Source organism: Triturus cristatus, chromosome 3_2 (genome assembly GCF_964204655.1).
Source record: "Triturus cristatus chromosome 3_2, aTriCri1.1, whole genome shotgun sequence".
Classification (NCBI taxonomy): domain Eukaryota; kingdom Metazoa; phylum Chordata; class Amphibia; order Caudata; family Salamandridae; genus Triturus; species Triturus cristatus.
Window position 1 is genome coordinate 322,023,181 of NC_140584.1, and position 21,225 is coordinate 322,044,405.

General features: G+C 45.1%; 1 long non-coding RNA gene across 1 annotated transcript in view; it reads left to right on the plus strand.

Annotated features, from left to right (window-relative positions):
- Nucleotides 1–21,225, plus strand: part of LOC146857280 (uncharacterized) — a 233,462-nt gene that overhangs the window by 99,463 nt on the left and 112,774 nt on the right. The window contains exon 3 of the long non-coding RNA XR_014979562.1: nucleotides 18,543–18,657. This is a non-coding gene — a long non-coding RNA (uncharacterized LOC146857280). The remainder of the gene's footprint in view (nucleotides 1–18,542; nucleotides 18,658–21,225) is intronic.

A 21,225-nucleotide genomic window follows, 5' to 3' on the forward strand; every position in this document is an offset into this window, starting at 1 on the left:
CGGAGGCTGAGATGGCCTTCGCCAGGGAGAAATTAGCTCTGGAGGGTAAATTGTCCCCTGAGCGCAGTGGTAGTTTTCTGGATTCACCAGTAAGGGTAGAGTCCAGTGGTGGCAGCAATATAGAGTCCAGTGCAGAGAGTCCCATTCCCAGTTCCCAGAGTATGGTACCTGTTTCCCAAGAAGAGGAATATAGGTTGAAATTCAGGGGCAGTAAGAAACTGCCTTACCAGACTTGGAAGGAGTTTGCGGATGAATGTGATGATTCACTGCACGATTGGGTGGAGCTTAGCCCGGAACGCAGTTATTCCGCCATGTATGATCTGGTTATCAAAGAGCAGATGCTCAGTAGTTGTTCTCCCGGGTTGCACCAACACCTGTTGAGGTATGACTCTTTTTGTCCTTGGGACCTTGCAAAGGAAGCAGAACGCTGGGAAAGTGCCCAAGGTTCTGATGAAGTATGGGGGAGTACTTCCAACAGTAGTGGCTCAGGTATCTTCCCGTCCTGGATGGGGGAAGAGGTTCAGAGTAGCCCAGCTAGGTCCCAGAGTAGTGAGAGGGGTGTAGGGGCTCACGTCCTGTCTCAGTGGAGTAGGAGTGAGTGTGTGACTTCGAGTCCCCAGATGCCCGAAACCCAGTCTCAGAGCTTGGATGGTTTCTTCAGGGAACATCAGGTTGGGGGCCTAGGCTGTCCTGTTAGTCCATTTGAGGAAGGTCTCCTAGTGAGTAGAGGACCTGGAGCGCCTGTAAACAGAGCTCCTGTGGTTCTAGAGTCTGGCAGTACAGCTCCGGTAGGGAGGGTACAGGAGTCCAGCGTGAGGAGTGATTGGGGATGAGTTTCCCAGTGGATGCACCAGTGGACCAGGGACTAGCCAGTTGGGCTAGATCTTCTTGGGGGGACCCGGGTGGCGCCACTTCTGTTCTGGGGGATCCTCACGCACTGTCAGGTGGGCAGGGGACGGGAGATCTGCGCCAGACGGACAGTCACACGACACATGGGTCATGTGTCAGCCTCAGGGAGATGGCATGTGAATCCCCAGAGGGCCTGGAGGGCCAGGCAATTATTCCACCAAAGGTTCTAGACCAGAGGTTGGGAGGCCAGGTTCAGGATCAGCCTGACCTGAAGGGTAGGACGACTGTAACCAGTGTCCTGACCGGTTCGTCTTCCAGAGGTACCCCCCCAGTTGGTAGCGAGCAGGACTCTGGAAGGGGGTGCAGAGGGAGGGAGTCCTCGCCTCTGACCCTGGTGCAACCTGAGGGGTTAAACCCTAGGTTGGGAGACCAGTTCTCAGGAAGAGGTCCTGAGCTGGTGGGTGAATTGCGTTATGAGGGTGCCTCTCAGAGGAAGAGAGGACGGAACCCTAGAAGAAGAGGTAGGGGGAGGAGAACATCGCCCGTGACTTTTGGTCAGCTTGAGGGTACAGACCCTAGGCTGGAGGATCAGTGGCAGTTTAGAACTGCCCTGATGAGGGATAGAGTGGAGAATGGTTGCTATGTGCCAGGGGTTACTACCCCCCACTCTGTGGTTAGGCAAGGACCAGTGGTATCTGGATGGCCTAGGGCAGGGGTCTCCAACCTTTTCTGTAGTGAGAGCTACTTCTGGTCAATCAAATTCATCGTGAGCTACTAAAGGCCCAGCAACTCGCGCATTTTTCCGAGAGACCCCCCACGCCCAGTTGTAAGGATACTACAGTGTTTGAACTACAGTTGGCTGCGCAACCGCTAAGTGTAGTTTGTGTATTGATGAGGGCAGGAGGTTTATATTTGTACTGACATGAATATAATAATCTCCTGCCTAGCCAAGTGACTTAATATCATATGTAACACTTTCAGACAGTTCAGGCTCTTAGATAAAGTTTTGGATGGCGACATTTAGCGCCCAAAATTCCAATCCAAAAAGCACATACACAAGGCCCACAATGCAATGTTCTATTGCGCAGAAAGCCAAGATTGGTTGAGAGCTGCATGTGACGTGTCCACTGGCATCTCTGGAAATGGAAGATGGACATTTATTTGTATTAAGACACATTTACACGTTGCTCTTCCAGCCTTTGTATTAGTGTGCTACTTAAATTACATTTGTGATTCAAAACTTTCCTAATTTAAAATAAAGTATCCCTCTTCAAAACTGTTTTGTGCATTATCACACTTGGCCAGCTACCCTCACTGCAGAGAATGGGCACGTTTTTGCATGATGTGCATTGTACACCCTGTCAGCACACACACTTGGTACATAATGGATGCAGAGAGAACACCCACCAGCATCAAGAACACTTGGTACATAATGGCTCATGATGTAACTTCCCTCCACGTGATGGACACTTTTTGACGTTCTTACAAGCATTGCATCACCAAATTATCTGCCATGAGACGGAATGTCAACACGGCAGCAAGCATGCCTAATGTTTTATTTAAGTGAGCCTTAGAAAGTGACACTCATAAGAAACACTGTTTTATAACATTTCAGGTAAACCTGGTAATTTGAGCACGTATCCTCTTTTATGCAATTGAAGTATTTCTCTGCAAATTAAGAATTGTATGTATATGATTTTAATGATTTGCATTTAACATTGTTAAGCTCTTGAAGAGGAAAACAAAACTGTTTTCAGTTTCATTGCAGTGTGCAAACATGAAGCTTAATTGAAACACGAGAAAGATCATGAGTCATAGATAGGATCTATATTACAAGGCAGCGTTTTAATCTGTTTTTTTTATGGTTCCATGTGCCCTGGACTGCAATGAGTATCCAAGGGGGCACGCATCTGCGCACCCTTCTGTCGCACTGCTAGATCAGAATATCAATATATCCTTAAATGCAGAAACTAATCCCATGCCTCCAGCTTAATTTCGCATGTGCTTAAAAGGAAACTCCAAAACTGTTCTCTCAGCTATTACTGCGTCCCGCTTTCAACCAGCTACTAAATCACTCTTTTGCAGATAAGTAACTTTTCTTGCCTCGTAATCTCTGAACAAATGGATAAACACATAAATCACTTAAAAAGCCGCAACCGGCAACCTCATCATCATGTGCACTTCCATTCCCTGCTGCCAGCATTACGTCTTGTTCAAACCACTACCGTGCGTTATTTTAAACCACGTACACGCCAAAAAAACAGGTGTAATTCTAACCCCGTGACCTGATCAGCTAGAGAAGTTTAAACATTTAAGAGACAGCTTTGAAAATTATTTACGTGCACTGCAAACACTTCAAGAAACAGCTTCATAATCATTGCATGAAAATGAAAAGGTAATCATCCCCAGTTTTCACCCATAATTCACAGGAGCAATAAGCGCACACTCCTTTCCTCCCAAATCATACCATCCTACAAATGCGACAAAATATGACATGAAAAAACAAAATAATGCTGCTTAAATTAAGTAAAATAAAAACAAAAAACTCTAAATTTTAGAGAGCGAGCGCAGTCCAGCCAGGGACAGCCTCCCCCGCATCTACCCCGGAGGACGCTCGGTGTCCGTTATCCGTGATGCCGGAGTCTGGTACCCACGGGGTGTGGCCAGCCTCACAAAACTGGAAACAAATGCGAAAAAGAGCCATCCGCACCCCAGCCGTCTCAAGTTGATGTGTGGTTGATAGGACTGAGGGAGCAGCGGGAGGGGACTGAGAGGGTGGGTTGGGGGTTCTGCTGAGACTGACAGATGGGCAGGAGTTTCCCCTCCAATGCAGGTGGTAATTAGCCCGGTCTGCTTCGGCAGCATCCCAGTTCCCCCCTCCAGGCACCCGCTGGGGAATAGAGCCCCCTCCCCTGTCTGCGATCACAACAGTGAAACGCATTTCAGATGCACCAGAGGCCAGGTGGGGGGCAGCATCAGTGGGCAGCATCAGAGACACGACTGGCCTCGGGCACAGGCGGCATGGATTGGCAGATTACTATTTACGAGGTTTTGTCTGAGTCTCCCTTTCTGCAGCTGGCCAGAGCACCGCCGTGCTTTACTATCTCACGTTTTATGTATAATATTTATAACACTTCTTTCAATGTAGCGCCACCAGAGCATTGACTTTCTTCTCTGCGCTCCTGTGTGCTCTCAGATACCTACAGAGTAAGTTTGACAGGAGCGGGTGGAACTCGCAGGAATCTGTTGCCAAAGGTCACAACGCCAGCACCATGACAAACAGCGCCAGGACTTGTGTGTAGTAGATGTTTTGAACCAACCATGTTGGTTGGTGTTCGAGTTAGATGACCACATCTCGATTCCATGCCACCAAGAACACAATAGCCCAGACCTGCCCTTTGCTCTCACAACCGCTGTAACCCTGTAGTTGTTTTATTAATCTCCATTAATAGGAAAAGAGGATACGGGCAAATCACTTAATCTCCCCGTGCCTGGATGTGTAATGTAAATACGGTGCTATGTAAAGCGCTCCAATACCTTCGGGACGAGTTCACGCTCGGCTATATAAATATGCAACAAAAAATAACAGGCCAGGGTAGGGGCTTGCTACGGGTGTGGAGCTGATCAGGCCTGCGCAGGGCTCATTAAGCTTACCTGTTGCTCCGGTCGACCTGGTGGCAGGCTGAACAAGGCAGGCGCCACAGGGCCCGGTAGCAGTTTAATACTGCCTGCGCCACCTGCACGCTTTCCAGCACCGGCCGCTCTGCTCTGCCATACCTGCTGCTGTGCACCGGCACTCGACGCGCAGGAAGAAAAACGCGCCGCCAGGGTTTGAAAGGCAGGTGGCGGCTGCGCAGAGACTAATGGAGGAACAACCAATCCTTTTTGGCCCACCCCTCTCAGCTAAGCTCAATTTGAGCAGCTGGTTTGGGTGAGGGCGGGTAACGTCGCCATAAAAAAGGCCGAAATATTACAACGATGTAAATAGGCTAATAAATTGTGACTCTACCAGCGCGAGCTACTTACGGGGCCTTGGCGAGCTACCAGTAGCTCGCGATCGACCGGTTGGAGACCCCTGGCCTAGGGCCTGGTCCTGGCCGCGGATAGCTGAGGAGTACCAGTGGGGTGGCCCAGTTGGTCCGCCGAGTTTTTTCAGAGGGAACCACGTGGGTTCAGAGTGGCGTAAAACCGAAGAGTGTCCCTGCCGTTGCGGGCCTGCGTTCGTGTTTTATCGCCCCAAGCAGAGAAGCCCATCACGGTGGTGATTGGTCTACCCTGCGTTTTGGCTGGAAGGGGGTTGTGTTGGACTTGGCCCTTCTGGCAGGTTCACCCCTGAAACTTTTTGCTGGTAATTGTGACCTGGTGGTAGTGATTTTTGGTTTCTGCGCACTTTACCGCTGTGTCCCAGGGTAAAGTGCGTGCGTGTAGTGAGGTTGGCCTGCCCTCCCATAGGAATGCATGGGGGATCTGAGTGCCCATGTTAGTTCCTGATGCGTGGGAAGTGCAGGGCCGAGTGTATGTGCGGACTCGTGTGATGAAATGCTGCGCGATGATGTGTGCGGCGTCAATGTACCTAGTGTGGAAGTGCCACTTCTAGAAGTGGGCATTTCTGTGTGCAGTGAGAGATGTGTGCCTTGTCTGGTGATTGGCTGGCTGAGATCATGTGACGGGCTAGGGAATCCCCAGAGTCAGGAGGAGTCACCCAGTGGTGAATAGGGAGATCAGCAGCCAGATAGGTGGGAGGAGTACACCTAGGACCTGAATAGGGCTGGGCTTTCCCCACACAATGCTGGCCCTGTGGTGGGACTGATGACCCTGGCCTGCTCTCTAAATAGGGAGAGGGGCTGAGCAAAACCAAGTGCTCAGGAACCAGTTGTAACTGGTTCGCCCCTCCCCTGCACCTTGAGACAAAGGTAAACCTGTGTATAAGAAGGGGCTGTGACCCCATGTACAATGTTCTCTCTTCTGATCCTAACTTGAGGGGGGCCTGCTGCTGCTGGGCGCCAGGAGAGACCGCCACTGGGGACTGCCTCCCTGCTGGAGGGCCCTGTGAGCTGGCCCCTGGGCCCAGTCTTTGCCCCCCTGCACCTGAAAACTTTTCCTTTACCTGCCTTCAAGCGCCTGGGAAGTGCTTACCTGCCTTCAAGCGCCTGAGAAGCGCTGTGTCTTAATTTGCCCCTTTATTGCGAGGAGGGGTCTCCGTGCATTGCCCTGGCAGCGCTGGGCTGTGATCGTCCTTGAGGGAACCCCAGGATAGGGATTCCCCCGCTTATTGCCTTGTTATAGCGGGTGCCCACCCCGCTTAATTAAATATTTCTATAGCGGGTGCCCACCCCGCTTATTTCCGCCTATTTATACTTTAATACGAAGGCTGGAGCCCACCCCACGCTTCGGAGAAAGCAGAGAAAATCACCGCCACAGCCGGGCTTCAGCAGGAAGTCAGGCAGCCTCGGAAGGGACGTGGGCGTGGCCAAGCACAGGAAGCGGACGGGAGCCTACCCCACGCTCCTGCAACGAAGCGGGAGAAGCCAGCCGAGTACAGTGGAGCTCCGCTGAGTAAGGAGAGCCCCGCGCTGAGAGAACCACCCGGAGGAAGCCAGCGGAATCCGGTGAGTGGTGTCGGGGGTATTCCTGAGTCCCAGAGGGGGACTCCAACGTAGCGCTGCTGGTGTCTGGGACCTGCGCCTTAACCCCGGTGAGTGGGGCTCAGCCGCTGGGTGGTTGGGGGTGTGTCGGGGCACGCTTCTCAGTGCCCGCCCCCCCCTAGCAAAGTCTGGGCACTGCGAGCGCCGTGCTCGTTCCTCCTTCCCGCTGCCCCGCCTGACAGTGGGCAGCGGCAGCCCGTGTGGGAAGAGGTATTGTCTCAGAGTCCAGAGGGACTCCAACGTCTGGGGGCATTTTCCCTGGTGATCAGAGCGGCCCCGGAAGGCAGCGGGCCGCTCCAACATACAGGGGCATTTGTTTTGCTGATAAGAGCAGCCCCGGAATGCAGCGGGCCGCTCCAACGTTGGCCCCATTGTTTGTTTAGAGCCTAGAGAAGCTCCAACGACGCGGAGGCAGAATTGTTTTAGAGCCCCGAGGCTCCAACGTCGGGGGCAGTGTTCTTGAGCCCCTGAGAGGCTCCAACGTCATTCTGGGCAAATTGGTGTCTTGAGCCCACGAGGCTCCAACGTTTTGGGGCATATTTGTGTTCTAAAGCCCACGAGGCCCCCCTACACGCTGCACAATTGGTTTACAGGCACAGTGGTGCCCACACTCATTTTCCCAGCTGCCCAGCACTTAGTGGGCAGCTGCAACGTGTAGGCTGTGCCCTTTACGCTTTGGCTTGCGCAGCCTGCGCAGTCTTGCCCTGACTCTGCTGGACAAAGGGCGTTTGAGCCCCTGAAAGGCCAAGTTGGCCTGGGGACAGTTTTCTTGTGTTGTGCCCTCTCCTAGGGTACATGGTTATGTTTACCTGTGTACTTTTGCGCAATGTGCCTTTCCTTTATGCTATGTTGATTTCTAACTGTGCCTATGCGTAGGAGAGGGTTTTTCCTAGTATAGGGTACACTAGTAAGCTCATGGTTCCCTGCGTAATATTTTCCTAAGGTGGTTAGGGTTGCGTAGGTGGTACTTACCTGTTACCAGTGGTTACTGGTTGTGCGCTACATTTTATAATTGGTGCTACAGTGATTGTATGTGCTATGTTCTAAAGTGTTATTCCTACAAAGTGCTTATTCCTGACAGTGGTCCAGATGGCCCTGTCTTGTACATATCCCCTGTAAATTCTGCTCGTGCCAGTTGGCACAGTTTAAATTGTGTGAATATTATCTAATGTGTTTTGGTATAATACAAAGGCTATTTTCATATAATACCTTGTGTGGAGTTTCTTTTGTGGTGGGCCTTGGGTGTTGTTGCTGGGTGCGTGCGCAAACGCTTTACACATTGCCTCCGGGATAAGCCTGACTGCTCGTGCCAAGCTACCAAGGGGGTGAGCAGGGGTTATCTTTGGCGTGTAACTCCCCAGCCCTGACTAGAGTGGTGGTTTCTGCCTGGCTTTGGCGCAAGCCCTAGCCAACCAGAAATCCCATTTCTAACAAGTAGGTATTGTGTGCGCCCTCGGTGTCAGGTGCTCCAGGAATGGGTGCAGGTCCCATATCAGGTCCAGGGTAGTGTTTGAGTGTACCCTGTACCTCTCATGGATTTCAGCCTCTGTGAGTTGGAATAAGGTGATGTGCAGTCTGTAGACACGTTCCTGTCATCTCCATATCCTTTGTGCTGCAGCTCGTATCCTTAACTGCCTTGCACTGACGTAGAGGGCCGCCATTGTGTTCAAGATGATGCATTCTGGGGCTGTCTATATGCTGTGCACCTGGTTACCACCTGACTTGAGTCCATGGTAATTTGCGACTCTTAATTAGCGAATTCTTAAGGATTCGGTAATAGCGATTTTAGGTTTGCAAATTTTTTTACCGATTCCTTATTTTGCGAGTCGCTTAATAGTGAGTCGGTGTTGCATTTTCACTAAATAAGAAATCGCTAGTTGATTTCCGTTATTTTTAGCGATTCCTTATGTAGCGATTCGGTGTTTCTGCTCCTACATTTCACATGCTTTTATAGTGATCGGTAACGCTGAAATTCTGCTAAATTCAGCGTTACCGATTGCTATTTGGCCACCTACATCTGGCCCTTTATCTTAGGCAAAGCTGATCGAGAGAAGTGAAAGTCGTTATGTGGTGCTTCAAGTTACATCATTAGGAGTCACACTAGGATTGGTTGTTCTGATTGTTTGCCACACTGGAATTGGTTGTTCTGTCTGTGTGCCACACTGGGATTGGTCACTTTGTCATTGGGTGTTTTGCTGCAATTGGCCAGTTCAGTGGTGTCGAGCAAGGATTGGGTGTTGGAGTTACTAAGTATTGCATTGTAATTTGTAGGCCTGGGCAAAATTTCCGTTCCGTTCGCGGAATTTGCGATAATTTGGCATTTCCGCGTTCCGTGGAGAGCGCGGAAATGTCAAAATTTCCGCATTCCGCAGCTTTGCGATAATTTGGTTCTTGCTCGCGCTGTAAAATAATACATTCTCGCGCCCGCGCGATCGCCTTACCTGAATCCCCGCGTTCGCCGACAAGTTTTCCCGATCCGGTCGCGTTCTCCATGAGATGTTGTATTGTTTTAGCCATTTGCGCTGTCTCGCGACAGTTCGCGCCCGCAGTGACGTCATGCGTCGCGCGATCACGTCTTTCTTCTCGCGATCATGCACCGCGAGAAGAGTGAAAACAAGATGGCCGCGCCCGCAAGCAACCGCATGGGTAAGTTGGCGAGCCGCGAACACGCAGAAAATACCGCGAACGGGCAGGAAAAAAACTTCCGCATCTTCGCGATATTTCCGCGTGTTTGCGGAGATTTTAAACATTTTTGCGATAATTTGCGAAAGTCGCTTTCGCAAATTCCGCCCACCCCTAGTAATTTGTTGGGAACTGCCAGCCATTTTAGTTTGGGGATTACCCATTCTGTGTTGCTTGCCTAAAAGCCAAAGATGACATTCTTTAAGAAAATTAGAGCTATGTTGAGAAATTATGTGAGCATACTTGTCCGTCAGACTGAGGTTGCTCCTCTAGAGCACACATCTGCATGCCAAATGGCTGCTAAGTGCAGATTGCACATTTGTGTTTGGATCAAACAATTGAATAAGATTACAGTGAAATATGCTTAAATGCCTGTGTCTAAAAGTCTATATAGGCGGACAGGCAGATCCAACAACACCTGAGAGTGATAACAAACTGGGATAGGACATATTCAGTAGCAAGACATTTTTAACAACAACATAACAGTGATATAACATTGATGACGTATAGTTGCAATGCCCAGGTCCCAAAGAGCCAGAGAGGAGGAGACAGGGAAACTAAACTCAGAAAATTGATCCCAAGGATCATATTGGACATGGACAGTAAGGAACCTTTTGGTCTGAACATGGAAGAAGAACTTTTAAGGAACCTCACTCCCCCGTAGAATTCAGGGCCCAAGTTTTTTATCATATGTAGAACTTTTGTAAATTTGCACTTATATGGTGAACGATATTGTAGGTATAGTTTTTCTCACCAAAAGAATATTTAATAGAGGCAGCATTAATGCTGATAGAAATTGCAGGAAAAAGACATATAACAGCAAGTAGTCAACTGAATGACATAATTGAAATTAGAGAAAAATGGTATATAAAATTGCCTTGTTCATAATATATAACCCAATGGGGTAGTGTTACAGCAATAGTAGGGAAAGGAAGTGACACTAATTATGGTGTTTTTGTAGTAGTGAGTCAGATACCCTCTCTCTTGTAATAAACCATATTCAGGCTTTGAGTAGAAACAGAAAGTTCTTTTTATTCGTGGTTTGAATGAACAACAGAATCAAATGAACATAGACAGCCAACACGTGTTTCGCCCCCTAGGCTCAGTTGAGGCTGGGGCTTTCTCAAGGCTGTGCAAGGATGAAGGAAAAAAGTACGAGAGGGAATTAGTCCTGAAAAAAATCAATAAGTGTGCTAAGAGAAGTTAGTGTGACCACTCCCTGTGATTAGAGGATGTGTTTAGAGAAGAGGAGAGTGAAGGCGTGATGTTAAGCCCTGCCCGTGAATATAGATGAGTCTAAGTGTGACAAGTTACTTCGAAGGTATAGTGAACAGGTTAGTTTTATTTAGCTACTATTCGTTCTGAGGTCGCGTTTAAATAGGCTTGGTAACCTATGAAAGGAGAGAAACGCTGTGCTCGAAAAAGTTGGTTGAAGTTGGTGGAATATAGAGTCCAATACCCAAGAACTATGAGTAGGGCGGAAGAGTGCAAGCATATTTTTACCTGGGGATGCACTTGCAAATTATTTTCGATTTAGAATATCTCAAAAGGTCATAATATCTTCAATATCTTGTCATTCTTTCCACAGGTTACGTGTGAAATACAGGTAAACCAGCCTCTGCATAAGACAATATATATGTATACAGAAACGAAAATTCAAACAAGCAAAACATACAATGATATTCAGAGGTAGTCAGGCAAAGTAATTATTTATACAATTTGCATTATTTATACAGAGGACACTCCGGTAATGCGAGTTCTAGTTTTTTTAGCCAAGCCTTAACATTATTATATACATTACGGTCTTATTATCCTTGTTTGTCCCCTCTGTTATATATTCAACTTGAATAAAAAAGTTCTAGGGGCCCAATGGTTGATTTTTTGCAGGAAAAGGTTATTTCGGTCGGTTAGATCGGTTATGAGGAGTAAAATAACCCGTTAACAGGAGAAACATAATGGCCCATAATGGGGGAAAAAAGGTTCTATTTAAATAAGGACTAACTCGCCAGCTGGGTTTCGTTACCGAGACATTGCCGGCAGAGGGTCTACTTACTTTCAGGCATGAGAACAGGATCACGGCGAAGATGCCGTCTCTGCTGTTCCTCCGTGCGGTGTGTTCGCGTTCTGGTCAGCGGCCATTTTAAAGAAGGTTAATACGACCTGTCGCGTGTTATTCACGTCAGATGGGCTCGTTTTGTCGCGCCATCTTGGAGTGTGGTTATGTTAGTTTATCGGGATGGTTAGTGTCTCCGATCGTAAATATTTATTATCGATTATTTGAAGGTCGACTTTCTTCCTAGTTTGTTATCTTTGAATTCACTCTGTTTGTCGCAATTAGTATAAATTGGAGGAGAATTTAAGTATGATTTTATTTATTATTATTTAGCGCGATCGGCTATACATAATTATGTGAATAGTCCACGCCTACCTTGAGGTATAGTCTGAGGGACTGCATGATCTCCAATCAATTCAATAAAATTAATGTGGGCTCGGGATTTGTTAGAAACGCCGTTGCCATCTTCGGAGTTGCCCGGGGGCAATGAAAAGTTTTAGATTAATTCACAGCTTTAATCTGTATTTATTAAAAGCAGTGATTGCGTGTGCGATGGGTTTATTTTACTCCTTTAGTTTAAATTTGCGAGTCTTGTATTGAAATTATGTTTACAGTGTTATTTTGGATGTTAATTATCACGATGTTATGGTGAGAAGGAAAACTCAAGAAAAGGAATATTTTGTAATTATGCTTCCCATTTATGACGCTGAGTGCTCTTTGTATTCAATGGAATGTAGTAGGGCCAGTAAGGGGAAACGTGGGAGATAATTAAAACTTTCAGATCAGGGAACAATTTGGTGGACAGACAACAGGAAGACAACAGTGTATTGAAAGACTGAATGTACATGTATACACATAAGTGACCTCATCAATGTGACTAAGAATATTTTGACATTCATTTCAGTCTTTTCATTGGCTTTCGGATGTGGCCAGTGTCTTATTACAGCCAGTGATGCCACTCGTGGTCTTTGTTAAGGCCAAATTCTACAGTTCCACAGCGGATTATGTAAGAGCTTTCTTTCTGTCTCAGGCGTTGTTCCAGGTTTCCTCCTCTGTCAGATTGTCGCAACCTTTCTAAGCCACAGAAAACAAAATTCCGATTGTGATCATGGTATAGATTGTAGTGCTCAACTAAAGGTTGTCTATCATCTGTTTTGTGGATATTGCGATAGTGTTCCTGTATCCGTTTTTTGAGTGGGCGGGTTGTACTCCCAATGTAATGTTGACCACATGGACATGTGATGAGGTAGATCACATTAATACTCTCACAGTTGATGAAATCTTGGATGGTAATTGTGTGTCCGTTTATTGTTGTTTGTTGTAGTTTTGATTGGCCTAGTTTACATATTGAGCAGTTGGAACATGTGTAGAATCCATGTGGTTTCTGTAGAAATGTAGTCATTTTTTGTTTGGCTTCGAAAAATGATGGACATAGTGAGTCTCTCAGATTTTTACTTCTCTTAAAGCTGAGTTGTGGTTGATCTTTTATTGCAGATCTGGTGGTTGGGTTTAATGTTAATAGATTCCAGTGTTTTTTGAGCACTTTTCGTATGTGATGGTGACCGTTGTGAAACGGGGTAAGGAAACGTATGCTAGATTCCGTCTCCTTCTTTTTCCTGTTTTGTAGAAGGATGTTTCTGTCCAGAGTGGAGACTTGTTGTTGAGTGTTTGTAAGAGAACTGGTGTTATATCCTCGTTGGGCGAGTCGTGATGTAATGTCCCTAGAGTGTATTTCAAATCCTTGGTCTGAGCTGCAATTGATTCTGGCCCTGCGAAATTCTCCTGATGGTATGTTTTTGATGGTATGCTGTGGATGGCTGCTGGTCGCATGTAGGATGGAGTTAGCGGCTGTGGTTTTGCGATTATGGTGGCCCACTTGGAAGGTAATAGAGAAATTATTATTTTTGTGTAAAGTGATTACTGGCACTTGGGCAATATCTTGAATTAAGCGTGTCAAGAATGAAATTTGAGGGCATGTAACAAAATTAACTCATTAATTTGATTTCAAACGTATGAGTGTTTCAGCATGTTGAAAAACGCTCATGTTATATGTTTTTAATATAAATTGCACCTTGCGAGATGACACCCATAGAATTGAATGTAATATGGAATTCAATGCCCAGAGGGGCTGTAATATTAATCATGTATTTCAGAGAACAGTTCACTGTCACACAATGGGATGATTAATTAATTTGTTATATAACATTATAGTTTCTTGAGATTCAAAGCAAGGTTAAACATTGCTTATAGTAGTGGAATGTGCATAATTTGCACTTTACAAGATAGCACCCATGGAATCGAATGCAATTCTAGAATTCTATGACCCCTACGCACTGCACTTTGGGTAGGGCACTTTGTATTATTATTTATGTTAAGAAAACTATATGGCTTTTGATTGTGATGAACAAGGTTGCGTTGGGTGACCAAAATTCATAGATGGTTCCTCATGCCAAGGAATAAATCATTATATGATGAAGTCAGTCTGGAGAGCCGCTTTTTGTGTTCGAATTGGAGGATGATACTTATATGAAATATTGCGTCGGAGAGGAGATGCTGTACCAAGCAGAACCCCTAACAGTTTGGCAGCACGCCAGAATCCGCACTCCAGAAGCAATATATATATATATATATACCTACATATGAGCAAGGCCATTGTTTGTGGCCGAAACCCGACACAGACATATGTGAATAAACCTAGCAAATTTTGCACTGAAGAATTTTGGAGTCTGTGCCCCGTTTTTGACTTATATCTTAGCAACAGGTTTCGTCTTTGATATATATATTTTGTGTGTATATATATATATATAGCCACAAACTATATATGTATAGGTAGGGTCATGAACCTTAAAAGTGGTTGTTCTGTTTGAATTTGTAACCAGCAATGCTTTTTAATTTCATTAATTGTTTAAAGTGAATTGAATATTCTTGATTTTATTTGGATCAGCAGTATGCGATTTACATGCTCTCTAAAAAAAAATCTGTGGTCTGGTTTTGTGTGCCTTTATGGCCTCTGGCCAAAGAAAGTCAACAAATCTTGACTGACTGTATATATATCTATCTATATATATCTACATCTATATTTACATATCTATCTATCTATATCGATATATATATATGTGTTGTATGTAATGTATGTATGTGTACAAGCAAGCGATGTATTCTCATTGGATGGTAAATCATGGCAAAAAACAGAGGACTGCTACTACCTCCATACGGGAACCTATTTTCTTCACAGCCATGACAGTATAGTTCACAAATATTGAAGTCAATTGACAACTTCCTTAAACTAATGTTACACCCATTGTGATTTAAATGACAAATCCACATAGATTTCCTTGTTGATAGGTTTCATAAGACCAGGAAGCCTTCACTCTATTGCAATACTGCCATAGCAAGCCTTTATTCCGTTAAATCTTTGCCACATTGCTTTTAAACAGATCTCTTCACTCCTTCATTCCATACCGTCATTGCCATATTGCACGGTTTTCAAATTCACATAGGGCCCCTCGTCACAGCGGAATAAAGAAATGTTCTTTTATCTTCTGCAGGAGGTAGTAGCAGTCCTCTGTCTCTTGCCATGATTTACCATCTAATGAGAATACATCAAAGTGAAGATGTCTTTTCATTGGACAAAAATGACCTAACCTGCAACAATGTATCTACGTATGTCCATGTTTTTTATATTAGACCATGTTATAAATGGGGATCTCTAGTTGGCAGAGGTATGCACCTTATCTAAATAGGAACCCTTCCTTCTAGTCAGGGTAAGTGGATCACACACTCAGATAACCCCTAGTCACCCTCTTTGTGGCTTGGCATGACCATCTCGGAGGCAATGTGTAAAGCATTTGTACATAACACACACAGTAACACAGTGAAAACAGTACAAATGGACACCACACCAGTTTAGCAAAGTAAAGTATCTTTATCTAAACCAAACAATACCAAAACAATAAAAATCCAACATACCCAACTCAAAATATCACTTTTAAAAATGATTATTGCAAAAATAGAACTTGTAGCCACAAATAGTTCCAACTGGCACTGGTGAAGACTTCGTGACAGGTACAAATCCAAAGTATGGCGCCGACCGCGAGATACACGGGCGGGCCACAGAGTCACATGGACCCCAAAGCAACAATACCTTGACAAACAAAGTCAACAGATGGTGCACAGTGTCGTGGAGGTGAGGCATCGCCTTCGATGGGCCACAGTGACTGGCTCCTTACTGCCACAGGGGAGCGGAGGTATCGAATCCATGAGGAGGCGAGGCATCGAGTATAGTACAGGGGAGGTGAGGCAATGTCAGTGCTGAGGTGTCAGTTCCGTTTGGCTGTGCAGTGTTTATGAGTTCGGGGAGTCACCATCGTTGGATATCAGCTCTGCAATAAGAGGTTGCAGGCACTGGTGGTGACGGACTCAGTGCGAGCTCTGGTCTCGGGAAGGCTGATGATTTGCAGGCGTCGGCGAAAAGCGTCAGAGCTGCAGTTAAGACAGGGTGGTGTATCGTGCACTTCAAGAACAGGGCCCCTGGCCTCAGTGCAAGTCACGGCATCACTGGTGGTTATGACGATGGAGTCGGTGTTGTTTTTCTGGGGTTGCAGCACCAGCCACGTGATTCCAAGGGCCCAAACACTGTAGTTGGCCTCGTTTGGCAATCAGGAGTCCAACAGAAGAGTCCAGGTGCTGTTTAGCAAGTTGCAGGTTACGTCTTTGTGTCTCTAAGACATCAGAACGTCTTCCCCTACCTGGGATTCCCACACAAGGTCCAGACTACCATCTCTCTTGTTCTGTCCAAACTCTATTACGCCAATAGCCTTTACCACGGATCACCTTTAACAACTATGAAAAGACAACGGAGTTCTGAACAGATTCAGAACTCAGCTGCCAGACTTTTACATATAAAGCAGCAAACTCACATCTTCCCTGCCTTGAAAGCCCTACATTGGTTACCGGTTGCCAGAAGCCCACTTACAAGCTGCTTTGTATCACCCACAAAGCGATACGTGGAACGGGACCACTTTTCATCAGGAATAGAATCACCAAACAAATTCAACAAAGGAACCTCCGCTCTAGAGTGAAACCTTGCCTCAAAATCCCAATATACAAGAAAAAAAACATGGGTGGCACATCCGTCACTGTTCAAGCAGCCAAACTATGGAACTCTTTACCCCCGAATATAAGATCCACAGATATCCACCTTATCTTCAGAAGACTACTCAAGAATTAACTTCTCCCCACATAACAACCATACTCAAACATATACAGCATATGTCTCTGTGTATAAGCATTTTATTTGGACTAAAGATTTGTACCTACATATGTATATTGCTTTGTATAAACATGTATAATAATTGTTTTTAAAGATATAGATATGTATTAGTTCTGCTTAAAAATGTACATATTACTTATAGTAGTATTATTCTGTGTTTTACATGTATATAAGTGACTACCTAAATAAGTAAATCTTTTATGATAACTATTTATCTACATTTGCGTCACTATTGAATTACAAAAATAAAAACAAATACATTAATTTAACCCCTTCGCCGCGGCAGGAATTCCGCCGCGGCGCTGGGGGGGTTTGGGGGCAGTTGCGGTGCCGCTGTGCTCGTGACGGAACCACTCCGTCACGAGTCACGGGTGAGCTGTGGTCATGATGGAGTGGTTCCGTCACGACTCCGCCCACTGCGCTAATCGCCAGCACAGGCGGGGAATTAGCGCCGCGTGGGCGTAGAGGCCGCCAACGGCCGCAGCATGACGGAACAACTCCGTCATGAGCACAGCGCACCCGTGGCTCATGATGGAGTGGTTCCGTCATGAGCACGGAACGGGTTAAAGTACAGCAACACTTGAAAGTCTGAGTTTATTAAATGCAACTTTAATCTACATATATTACCTTCCTTATGCATATATACCTTCCAATCCACTTATGATAGACCTTCCGTGTATTTAAGTATCTTTATATGTATTACTTTGCTTCAAATTCAGCATATCCACTCTAACTCATCTCAAATCTCATTCTACTACTCTCTCCATTGCACTACCATAATTTTCACTCTATACCACTCTCAATTTATCCTCTACCTCAACTCTCTAACTCATCTCAAACCTCATTCTACTACTCTTTCCAACCCACTACCGTATTTCTCTCCCAATACCTCTATCAAGATATCCTCTACCTCCACTCTCTCATTCATCCCAAGCCCCATACCACTACTATGATCCATAAAATCACCCTTCCCTCTTCTCTCCTCTACCCCTCCTTGCATCAGCTTATACATGTTTTACTATTCAGATCTCCCAAACTAGCCTTTCTAAAGCCTTCTCTCTGACTCTCCCCCCTCCATCCCCTTTACTCATCCCAACCCCCATCCTACTGCTTTGAACTCCTCAAAAAATACAAAATCTTTCTAGACCCTTCCCACTTTTATCCCTCCACTATTCCTTTTCAATATAAATAACAGAGCAATTGCACTTTGACACTGATCAGCAGTGGCAAAGTTCCCAAAGCATCTAAGCCAGGAAAAAAAAGAAATCCAGCACACAATCAAAAATACAGGAGGTAGAGCCAAAATGTCAGGGAAACCACACCAAGGATGCCAAGTCTAACTGTGCGTGTTTCCAGTTAGTTTCAGAGCAGGAGAGCTCAGAGCCTTTACTTAGATGCCACCAGACCCAGAGTCTCTCTCGAAGCAATTCAACCATTTTTTTATTGCTCATTTTCCCTGACTGTTATAGCTACCACTGCACCTGCTACTCATCTTTTCCCTATTGAGGCTTTATTTTTTCTGATTGCTACTGCAACTGTATGCTGAAGCTGTTTGGATATTGAAACTAATCTGAGTTTCAAGAACTTCTCTTTAGGGGGAGTTCAAATTTCTTTCCACCTTTCCTAAAACCCTATTTCCATGTCACTCTTCCCTAACTACTATTCCCCATATTCAAACCACTTTCTCATATTTGAAATGCCACTGCCCCTCTAATCTCAACAAACCCTTTTCTTTTATATCTACACCCTATCAGCCTTGAAAAAGCCCTCAGCTGATAGGCCATATGGGGGAAATACCTGTCGGCTGTCTCTTTGCTTTGTTTTTGTTCTATGTATGAGAATATAAATAAATACTACGCATTTGTAAATCACCAAAAAACGATTGGAAATCATTCCGCCTAAATACATACAAATTGAGAAGGCACAATCCTCCATCCTCCTCTAGATCTTTTATCACACCTAACTGTAAATTTACATTAACCTTTGCTTTTTTCAGTGAATTTAAAGGTTTTAAAAAAAGCAAATTATGTATTTTTTTTAGGCCTCAGTTGCTGTAAAAGGCTGGAGCTCAGTTCTGAAAAACGAGAAACTTTCCAGAGAAGAAACTGTAATTCCTTAGTTCCTGGTACATATCCTTGAGCAACCATCCAAAGGAGGTTGGTGATGGCCCTGGTAATTCTCCTTTTGTTGGTAATATTTGTTTTACCTCGCAATCATTGGACTTTTAGATTTTACAACTCTCAAGGAGCCCAAAGGTCTCTAGGCCTTTCCCTACATCAGCGTTCCCAATCTTTCAATGTCTCTACTCGTTGTTAGAACAACAACCGTGGTTTAGCCTGTTAACTTGCTGAGTCAAGACTATCCAATCTGTGAAAGCCAGAGGCAAAGAAGATACCAATTTTAGACAGTTCTCTCTTTGTGCCAGCAGAATTTATAAAAATAATAGCGATGATTGCTTTTTCTGCAGCTTAATCAAACACCCATCACCTTCAACAGTGCTAAAGACCACCAGTGCAAGGCGTATCTTCAAATCCTTCCCTATTATCGCCCATAGAGCCTTACCCACTACCTGCCAAAACTCCTGGATCCTGGGACACTGCTGAAACATATGGACGTCATCTTTCTTCTTCATTCCGCATTTAGGACAATACTTCTGAACTTGGTCTATGCTTGATCATTTCTTCGGCGTCCAATACGCCATATGTACTGTGAATAAATGATTTTTTCTGATAAATGCAGATTCTACTGAAGTCCATAAAGTAGACATGGATACTTGCCATAGGTGTGTTAACTACAGCATCGGCAGGTCCCTCTTTCAAGCTTAATCTGGTAAAGGCTCCCACTCCACCTTGCACTAGCATCCAGTAATATTTAGCAACTCATTTTCTCTGAAGGGAGCTCCCTTGTAGTTCTTCTTCTGACTCCCTTTTTCCTTTTCTGTCTTTACCCAGTCCATGCGCCCAGCTGGACAGTTGAAAATACTTGACCACACTTGCTCATCCCTGCATCTATTAAAGGTATTACTAAACATTCCGGGGTTCCAGGTGAATTCCATTTTGGTGCCAAGTCACTAAAATAGTGTATCCCCATTATCCTCCTAACCTGAAAACAGAGCTTGCAGTCGGCAACCAGAATCTTCAATCTGATCTTTTTGAAGAATTTCGGGTGGCCAAATTTATAAAGAAAGTGATCACCACCCTGGAAATCTGGCCCTGCTATACCTCTTTCCTTTTTACTCCTTCAGAGCTTCTTCCAAGCAATTCTCAGCCCTTTAGACAACAATATAAAACTGCTTATCTCCCCCTATAGCTTCATAAGCCATTTTTGTTTGAATACTGATGGAATTGTATTAAAAAGGAAAGTGAATTTTGGAAGTATCGCCCTTTTTATTATATTTTGCCTTTCTATAGTTGAAAGGGGGAGACAACCCCACGATCTCAATATATTTCTTGTTTCTGTCATTATTTTTTTAAGTTGACCTGTGCCGTTTTGTCCAAATCCTGTATTATCTGTACCCCTAAATATTGTATCTCCTCTTTAGCCAACAAACTACCACAGTGGGTATTCCATGCCATTATTTTAGTTTTTTGTTGGCTAATCAGATAACAGGGGACTTGCCCAAGATTATTCAAATTGTGTAATATCCCTGAAGGAAAATCATCATGGTCTTGTGTGTAGATCATCAGGTCATCTGCATAGAGTGCAACTTTTTTCACCCATCCATTATATTCAAAAGGGATAATGTCCTGTTTTTTTCTAATTTTGTTTGCCAGCGGCAAAATGCATAAATTACATGCCCCGACAGAGTTTGAGTAATCGCTATACGCGGAACTCCGCGAGGGCCCAAAAAACTCTGCAGCGCTAGGCAGAGTTCCGTGAGTGGGCGGAGTTGTTCACTCCACCTGTTTGCATGCGTTTTCAAGCCAGAAATCACATGCAAACAGCACCGCGCAATTTGCATGGCAGTTTCCATCTTGTTTTTGTTCTGTTAATGGTGCTGGGGCCCACTTTTTGAATCCTTCTTAATGTATCTAATCCTACCCTTTTGAAATGTATCTACACCTCATTTTTATCTAATATATTACCCTGTGTCTTTGGGCTTTTGAATTTTATGTTTTTAACATTTTTTAATGTGCTTTTACGTGACTTTTGTAGTTTTTTATTTTTCACTTTGCTTTCTTATTTACAGTCTTCCTTCTTTTTCCTACCTGTTTCTACTTTCTTCTCTTCCCCGCTCCCAGTGCCATGGCAGAGCAGGAGAGCCGCAGTGCCATCCCCCCCGAACCAGCACCACCAGCCACCTACCTTGTAATCGGTGGCACCGTAAAAGGGTACACCCCCGTATGATCTTTCCAGAGGTGGAGGTGGCTACACTAGTTTTTTTTATGTGCAGCGCCACCTCCCCAGGTGGCTACACTAGTTTTTTTTATGTGCAGCGCCACCTCCCCTCCACACTGGCAGCAGGTGGCATGCCTGGCAGCAGGTATGTCCTCCGGAAGCATTGGCAGCATTGGGAGACAGTGCACCTGGCTATGCGCCGCTGCTCTGGGGTCCAGCACACCCAACATCAGCTTACGGACCAGTGGGCTGACATTCTGGATAGGGACAGGGACCTGCTCGATCTGCTAGGTGTGGACGTTGCAGGGCTCACTGAGTAATAATTATTTATTTGTCGTGTTCTATTTATGCTGCTCACACTCAGGAAAGCTAAGTTTATGTTACAA